The sequence below is a fragment of the Lactuca serriola genome, chromosome 5 (assembly GCF_051521515.1).
Source record: "Lactuca serriola cultivar US96UC23 chromosome 5, Lser_US96UC23_V15, whole genome shotgun sequence".
Taxonomy (NCBI): Eukaryota; Viridiplantae; Streptophyta; class Magnoliopsida; order Asterales; family Asteraceae; genus Lactuca; species Lactuca serriola.
In genome coordinates this window covers 353,561,622-353,568,760 of record NC_136412.1, presented here as the reverse complement: position 1 = coordinate 353,568,760, position 7,139 = coordinate 353,561,622, and the positions used below count along the sequence as shown (strand labels likewise).

At 41.5% G+C, this 7,139-nt stretch overlaps 1 non-coding gene across 1 annotated transcript; it reads left to right on the top strand.

Annotated features, from left to right (window-relative positions):
- Positions 1-3,033: 3,033 nt before the first annotated feature.
- LOC145055938 (small nucleolar RNA R71) lies at positions 3,034-3,140 on the top strand. The gene has a single exon (XR_013685482.1). It is a non-coding gene; the product is annotated as a small nucleolar RNA R71 (small nucleolar RNA).
- The last annotated feature ends 3,999 nt before the right edge of the window (positions 3,141-7,139 follow it).

Below are 7,139 nucleotides of genomic sequence, written 5' to 3'. Positions count from 1 at the left end.
ATGGCGAATAAATTCCTCCACCCGTGACAAGTGAAAGAAAATTGGTCCCCTTCATAAGTCTTCGACCAATAGCGTGTTAACTCTGCGACCATTCCCACTCCACCAAGCCATCCCCAATCGATAATTGGAGCTATTGCAAACTCCCTATTATATAACCATCCAAGCCGATTCTCGTAGGTAGTTAGCAATGGTCGGGGAATGTTTTGAGGAAACTGGTATAAGGGATGTATGCTTGCTACATCTATCGGGTTTTCCTCCTGCGGAACAGCTCGTCGTGGTCCCATTTCTATATACACAAGCAAACCAAAGCAGCAAACAACCAACACATTAAAACATATTAAATGGGTCTGCCAGAAGTCACGACGTGGCCAGGCTATGCCACGTCGTGGGCCGCATCGCAAACAGATTCTGAATCGGTCTTTTTACAAGCGATTTCTACAAAAAATAGTGCTTGGGGTTTGTTCCTATGGACATTTAAATGACATGCAATCTAAAATCAGCCACTAGATTCAACCAATTTCGTGAATAATACAAACCCTAACCATGAAAACTTGAAATTGGAAGAATTACTACAAAATAATGAGTAAAACACGTACCAAATAGATTAATTGGCAAGATCTTGCAAGGAAATTGGAAGTAGAATAAGAAATTGGCTGTGGGGTTATAATGTTTCTGTTTGTGCGGGAGTCTCCAAGTGGGGAATGAGATTTCTCGGTCAAAGGGTTTTAAGCAATTGGTCCCCCTCCCCCCCCCCCCCCCTGATTTTTAAAGGCCACGACGTGGCTGGCTATGCCCACGTCGTGGAAACTACCAGATGCAAAACTTTAATAAAGTTTATCATATTAACTAATTTCTTTGCATATCATTCATTATTTAAAGTTCCCTACAGCTAATTCTCTACTAATTACCGGTTTTTAGATGATGAATTGATGTCTTTCCTAATTAAAAAGAAAAAAATTTAAAAAAAAAATGCAAACCAAACTCGGGTTGCCTCCCGAGAAGCGCTTCTTTTTCTTGGAGTCTTGAGCTGGACTCCGTGCCTTCTACGTTGAATCTTCGGAAGAGTCTACCACCAGGATCTTTTGTTCTTTGAACCGTCGTTTGTAAGCTTGAACTCTCCTTTTGTACGCCTTCTTTGAATTCTCCTTTTTAGCTTTTCCATCTTCTTCAAGCTTGCGTTTTGTGCCCTTCGTTTGTTCCTTGCACTCCATAGCATTCTCTTCTTCTTTCACCACTGACCTTGTTACTCTTGAAGTGACTTCCTCTTCATCACTTGTCATTTCCTCGTCCTCTTCGCTCACCCAAGAAGGCGGGCTCTTGTAAGCTATGACTTCAATTACATACAGAACAGATGCCCTTGGTTTGGTCCTCTTGACTTGATGAACTGCCTTTATCTCTTCTTCCATAAGCTTTTCCAGTTCTTCTAGTTCATTCTCTTCATTAATTGTGAACGCCTCTTCTTTATCTTCTTGAAAGTCATTTTTTATCCCAAAGACTTCTTGTTCATCTCCAACCCTCAAAGTGAGCTTGGACTCGCGGATATCTACTAGGGCTCCAGCAGTGTTAAGCAATGGCCTTCCAAGGATTATTGGAACATCCGGATCTTCTTTCATGTCCAAGACTATAAAGTCTATTGGAAAAACAAATTTTCCAATTTTTACCAAAATATCTTCCACGATGCCGCAGGGTTGTGTCACCGAACGATTTGTCATGTGAATCTTCATTTTCGTAGCCTTTATCTTCTGAATCTCCAATTTTTGATAAAATGAAAAAGGCATTAGATTAATGCTAGCCCCAGAATCGGCTAAAGCATTAACCTTCATTTTGTTCCCAAACTCACATGGAAGAGTGAGGCGTCCAGGATCCCCCATCTTTTCTGGTGTTTCTCCCAACACAGCTTTTGAAGTTTGTTCACTTAGAATCACTGTAGACTGCTTCTTTAATTGCCTTCATGTATCTATTAAGTCTTGTAGTAATTTCTGGTTCTCGGGGTCTTTGGATAAAGACTCGACAAAGGGGGTATTAATTGGGATCCCCTTCACATGCTTTACGAACTCTAAATGTTCCTTCTCCAGTTGACTAAGTGCTGCTCGGGTGGGAAATGGCAGAGGTGGATGATAAGTTGGACTGGGCTCAAAGGATTTTTGATCAGACTTGCGCCATGTCGTGGCCAGAGGAGTGCCACGTCATGGCGAGTCTGGTTCAACACTTTCTCCATTTTCGATCCTTGATTTCTTGGGCTGCTGCGGTTCTTCTTTCAACGCCTCTAGGAACTCAGATATTGCATCTTCTTCAGTGTCGATGGCCATTACATGAGATTGGGCCTTTACTTCGGGATTCTTCGGGGACAGTTTTTCATGAACTAAAGTGGCTAGTTGACCAAATTGTACTTCAAGGTTATGGATGGAGGCTTGCTGGTTCTTTATCAATGTTTGTTGTTCCATGATAGCGGAATCAGTGGCATCGTGTCTCTTTTCTGAAGCCTCCATAAACTTCATCAAAATGGTCTCTAGGTCCGGTTTCTTCTCGGCCGGCGACTGCTCCTTTTGATATAGGCCTCGACCTGTCTGCCTATATTTCTCTTCTTTTTGCCTCCTATACTCTTCATATGGCAGCCACTCCTTCTTTGGTTTCCTCCAGTCCTCATCAAATTTATCCCCACTAGTATAGCACACTTGAGCTCTTCTGTTCCCAAACTCATCTATATTGCAGTCCTTGGTCAAGTGTGGACCACTGCATCTCTCGCACCCCACTCTTATGGCATGTATCGACTGGTCCATTTGTGTTATCCTGCGATCCATGTTATTCAGCATGGCCATGACAGCTGCAATTTCTTCAGTTTGGGACCCACCACCGCCTTTGATTCCATCTTGCCTTGGGTTGTGGTATTCGCGAGAGTGTTTCGCGAATTCTTCAATTAGCTCCTTAACCTCCCTTGGATTTTTCTTTGTCAACGGTCCTTGAGAATCAAGGAGTTGTCTTGTCATCACATTGACCCCATCATAAAAGATTGACATCTCTTGCTGCACATTTAGGTCATGTTGAGGGCAATTTCTGAGCAAGCCCTTGTACCTTTCCCATGCTTCGTATAGTGACTCCCCCGGCTGTTGCTCAAAGTTGGCTATTGCCTTCTTGAGTTTGGATATCTTGGATTACATGCAAAACTGGTCCAGAAATTGCTCACGCATTTGAGCCAAAGTGGTGATTGTACCCGGAGCGAGTGCTTTCAACCACTCCTTAGCAGCTCCTTTGAAAGTAATGGGAAGCATCCTAAGCAAGACTGTGTTTCTGTTGACATTTGGGACATTGAAGTAATCCGCAATGTCATTGACTTCATCTAGATGCTTAAAAGCATCCTCATGATCTTTCCCGAAAAATGGGATGTCCTTCAGTGCGGTCAGTATGTGTCCCTTCAGCTCGAATGTGGCAGTGGCAGGTATTGCGGGTTGGACTAAACCGGGACCCATATCCTCTCGGATCCGCTTCTTGTAAGCTCCCATGGACATTTCTTCAATCGCTGCCATCTCGTTCCTTGGCTCGTTCTCGGGTATGTTTGTGTGTTCTTCAAATTTTGGCTCGGTCTCGCTTTCGGACTCGGTCTGGACGGGTGTATGATCCAAATGCTCAAGATTGCTCTTGTGCTTCGCTGATGAACTTGACTCTCCTGTCTTCTTTCCCGACTTCCTAGAAAAGGCTGACTTCAATTCCTGCAAGGGCGTCTTTTTCTTGTGAAGTGCAGACTCAGGATCTTCCAGTGGTGCCACCAAGTGTGTGTTTGAGCTTCTGGTCATGAACTCCTGCAACTTGCTAAACTAAAAACGTAAAACTGAACTAAAATAAGAAAGACTAACTTCAACTAAAAAAATATAGTTTTTAACTGTCCACGTCGTGGCCAGAGTAGTGCCACGTCGTGGACTCTGTGAATAACAGAAATAATTATTTTGCTGAAAAATTAACTTTTTGTGGGTTTTTACTCCACAAGAAGGATCGATCAATTTAATGCAAATAAATAAGCTAAAAACTAAGCCGTCCCCAGAAACAGCGCCAAAAACTTGATGTGCACGAAAGTACTCATTAATTTTAATATTTATAACCTAACAAACATAACGAACTATGCACTTATAGGCAGTGTACCTAGTCAGATTACAGTATAGCTTGGGTAAGTCGGGTGTCGATCACAGGGAACGGTGTTCTAATTAATTTACTTACTATTAAATTAACCTAATTTATTAACAAGTTTAATAAGTGGTTTTTATCTGGTTTTACAAGATCAGATGAACTTAATTCAAAATGAAAACACACTCTTGTTTAGTTTTGAATCCACTTTTCCCTTATGGCTAGCTAATGATTACGGATTATTAAGTTGGTTTTTAGTTGTATTAGTAATTTAGTTCTATCTTACCAATAACTAACTAATTCATGTCAAACCATGTATGTTCACACATAATTAAACACAGAACTAATTATGAATGTAAATATGCTATGTAAGATTTGTTGTATAAACGCAATTATGGTCACAATACACGTTCTCTAGCACATCTAAGCTTTATTTATTCTAATTGCTAACTAAGATTGGTCAATCCTAGCTCTAACAATTCGATGTTCACTAAATTATTAGGTAAACAGGTTCATGCAGTTTAATGATCACTAAGCTACACAGAACATGCAATCAAGCAAATAGATAAACAAATAATAGCATGCTAGGTTATACAAATCAAACACAAGCAATTTCTTTACCAACTAAATTCATTCCATAAACATATAACTATTCATAAGTTCAAAGCTTCATCTAGCTAAACAAGAGTAGCTAGATTCAGCTGCTCATCATAGCAGATAAATCAACACAACTAAAACTAATGAAAGACATGTTCTTATATAACTAAAATATAAACCTTTACTTCTTTTGGTGTTGAAAACCCTCTTCCAGAACCTTCCTTTCGTTCTTATTCGTCTCCTGGAACTCTTTTTCTTCTGCCAAAAGCCTCCCTTTTCGTAATAATCAGGAGGACTTATATAATCCTCAAAAAACCCGCGCCACGTCGTGGCCAGATGTGCCACGTCGTCGGCTTCAAGCAATCCGTATCCTTCAAGGAAATCCTCCGCGTCGCGATGCATATCTTCTGGAACACCCATGCCACGTCGTGGGCTTCATCGCCACGTCGTGAATTTAGTTCTTATCGTGAATTTATTATTTTCTTGTCTTCCAAGCCTCCCATGTTCCCCATTTTGTCACCTTTGGTCCCTTTCTTCGAAAATCCTTTGTATTGACTGAAAATAACAATTTAAACTCATAAGTATCATTATTCTTAACATATTATCAATTTATTAATAAAAATGTACTTAAATACTGCCTAAAAATAAGTGTAAATATGGAAATATCAATTATCCAAATATGTTCCTACCCGACTTTGAAAAGGGTCGGTGGGCACTCCCTGCACATACTGCGAAGCAGCAAGCTCTCGCTCGACTTCACCTTTAGCCGTACATTCCGACGTCGCGGTCTGGCTGCTAGTTGCTGTCACAGTTGTACCTCCTCCTGCTCGTCATCTATCGGCGGTATAACAAAACGACCCCCGATATTCACCACCGCTCGCATCACATCCAAGACATGAATGGTCAAGTCTGTGTCCGGGAATCGAGTAAGATTCCTCACAAAGTCATGGGTCAAAATATGATATGGCCTAGCCAGGCGAGTAACCAAATGCCCCCCAGTAATCGGTCTCCCAGGCCTAGAATTGGCCGCTTTCTTTCCCATAAACCTCGCCAACATATAAGGTAAATCACAGCAAACTCCCGGGGTAATAAGAGTCCATAAATAAAACAGATTCTGAATGGGGACCTTATCACCATGATGCTTGTGATTTATTGAAAAAGTGATAAGACGGTGCAAAAATCGGAAAACAGGATTCCGAATTTGTGACTCACTCGAGTCACGAGTGTTGTACTCATGGTTAGAAATTCCCAGCCAAAACTGCACATCCAAAGTACCCGGAGCAAAATCCCGCACACATCCAAGCAAGAAAGGGATAAAAAACAGAGATTGCGTCTCCACTTCCGTATAGAGCCCCATACGCCAAGCAAATTCCCGAAGACTACACTCACGATATACACCCCCCAAACGAAACACAAGTGCCCGGTTGTAGGTGACATCAAGGGTGCGTTCCTCGAAGCATACGGTAGAGAAAAACTCTACCGACAATTCCCGGTACATGGGTTCTTAAATGGCGAATAAATTCCTCCACCCGTGACAAGTGAAAGAAAATTGGTCCCCTTCATAAGTCTTCGACCAATAGCGTGTTAACTCTGCGACCATTCCCACTCCACCAAGCCATCCCCAATCGATAATTGGAGCTATTGCAAACTCCCTATTATATAACCATCCAAGCCGATTCTCGTAGGTAGTTAGCAACGGTCGGGGAATGTTTTGAGGAAACTGGTATAAGGGATGTATGCTTGCTACATCTATCGGGTTTTCCTCCTGCGGAACAGCTCGTCGTGGTCCCATTTCTATATACACAAGCAAACCAAAGCAGCAAACAACCAACACATTAAAACATATTAAATGGGTCTGCCAGAAGTCACGACGTGGCCAGGCTATGCCACGTCGTGGGCCGCATCGCAAACAGATTCTGAATCGGTCTTTTTACAAGCGATTTCTACAAAAAATAGTGCTTGGGGTTTGTTCCTATGGACATTTAAATGACATGCAATCTAAAATCAGCCACTAGATTCAACCAATTTCGTGAATAATACAAACCCTAACCATGAAAACTTGAAATTGGAAGAATTACTACAAAATAATGAGTAAAACACGTACCAAATAGATTAATTGGCAAGATCTTGCAAGGAAATTGGAAGTAGAATAAGAAATTGGCTGTGGGGTTATAATGTTTCTGTTTGTGTGGGAGTCTCCAAGTGGGGAATGAGATTTCTCGGTCAAAGGGTTTTAAGCAATTGGTCCCCCCCTGATTTTTAAAGGCCACGACGTGGCTGGCTATGCCCACGTCGTGGAAACTACCAGATGCAAAACTTTAATAAAGTTTATCATATTAACTAATTTCTTTGCATATCATTGATTATTTAAAGTTCCCTACAGCTAATTCTCTACTAATTACCGGTTTTTAGATGATGAATTGATG